Genomic DNA, 1,772 nt, shown 5'->3' with positions numbered 1-1,772 from the left:
ACATCCCATTAGCTCCTTGACTTCTGCTGATGTTGGAGGCTGTATCGGGGGTGCAGGTGTGTGTGTGTGTGAGGGTGGGGGTCTGATCCCTCTGGACGTCCTCTTTAGAGAACAAAGAGATGTGAAATTAAAAGGGATATTTCTGACATTGTTTTAGTGGAGTTCTGTGGAAAAGTTACGAGCAGCTGATGTGTTACCTGCTTTGGCTCATTCCTGTTAGAATTAATCTCATTTCTCCAAGTTTTTGGATAAGTTTAATTTTGTTTTTGCTGTATAAAGTTAAATAAAGTTTGTTTGGCAGGTTTTAACCATAAAGAGGACACTACAGCTGCGATTTAGGACGACCCCATGAAAAAACTAAATGAATATAACCCTAAAATTAGGTTATCTGTTAAAGATATTGTGTTTGACAACATCTGCTGTGTGATGATGTTAAATCACCCTTCTAAAAAAACTACATAAAAACTAAATGTAAACACTTTTTGGCTTCTTATCTTGTAATTGTATTAAGTTATTAAGCCTTTAGTACAAATTGACCACCTGAAACGTAACAAATATTTGATTTTCTTATCAACGGTGTTTGTTTACCATGTATTTTTTTGTTTATTTTTTTGACAATGATAACATTCTCTGAATATTATATCATGTTTTTTTCCCCCACACAATTTCCCATTTCAAGCTCCTGAGACCCAAGCTTCTGTCTGGTGTGAAACATTTAGTTTCTCGTATCTTTTTAGTTTAGTAAGGCATGAAAAAACAGACATTGTTTTAAAACCAGTAGTAAATCAGAGTTTAAAGAATTTTTTTTTTTTAAATTAAAAAGTTAGGGTTGGTAAGAAAAAAACCCCCAATAAATTTACAACCTAAATGTTCAGAAGGATCCAGATTTTATGTTGGTCATCCTGTAGAAATATGTCAGATTAAATATTTTAAAAATATTTTTGCATTAATTTATGCAAACCCATCGTTTTTTCACTTTTGAAGCTGTCCGAGTCAACATTTAAAAACACAAATGATAAAAAAAAAAGCTTTTCCGATGACATTTCATTCTTACATTCTTTCATAGTGGCTCCATTTAACTAAACCTGTTTTAAAACTGAAATTTTGGCGTTTAAAAAACCTCAAAAAACAAAATCCTGTTGGTTTTTTTTTTGCAATTCAGACATCAACATTTTGCAGCTTTTTCTATCTTGCAAGATGTCTCCAAATATAACGATATAATCAGCTTCTTTTGCTGTTTTTATCTCTTCCTGATTAATCAGAAACAAAAGCAGCCGTTGCTTATTAATACGTCTGTGTGAAACAATGAAGTTTTAGAAACACCCTAAGAGAAAACTGAAGGGTTACGGAATAATCAGCACAGCTGACATGACATAGATATTGATTTTTGTTTCTGTTTTTTTAATTAACTCCTGTTTTCAGAGTTGCCCCAAAATTAATAGTCACAGTCGTGTTTATCGGAGTTTTACGTCTTTGTCGGTGTTTGTTGCGTTTTCAGAAAGCGGAGGACTAAAGTCATGACAGTAACACACCTGCATTGTATCAAAGTGGGCTGACCGCAAGGACTTTACCTTCCGCCCCCCGCCCCCCGCCTCTCGTCCTGCTGGTCTTGATTTGTGCCACGCCAACGCTCGACTTTGTCACTTTCAGATCAAAAACCCCAGAGGGAAAAACCCTCAGAGACACGCAGACAGCCGAGCGTGTTTTCGCTCAGGCTTCCTCGCAGACTGGGAGCCAACAGCTTCATTAGGTTTGGGCGGGCGGTGGTGGGG

The 1,772-nt window shown here is 36.5% G+C and overlaps 1 protein-coding gene across 2 annotated transcripts in view; it reads left to right on the top strand.

Annotated features, from left to right (window-relative positions):
• The window catches only part of ches1 (checkpoint suppressor 1), an 82,046-nt gene that overhangs the window by 51,959 nt on the left and 28,315 nt on the right, over positions 1 to 1,772 (top strand). The gene's annotated exons all lie outside the window — the stretch shown is intronic.

This window comes from Kryptolebias marmoratus, linkage group LG19, assembly GCF_001649575.2.
Source record: "Kryptolebias marmoratus isolate JLee-2015 linkage group LG19, ASM164957v2, whole genome shotgun sequence".
Classification (NCBI taxonomy): Eukaryota; Metazoa; Chordata; class Actinopteri; order Cyprinodontiformes; family Rivulidae; genus Kryptolebias; species Kryptolebias marmoratus.
The sequence above is the reverse complement of the archived record's forward strand: the minus strand, read 5'-3'. Positions and strand labels throughout refer to the sequence as shown.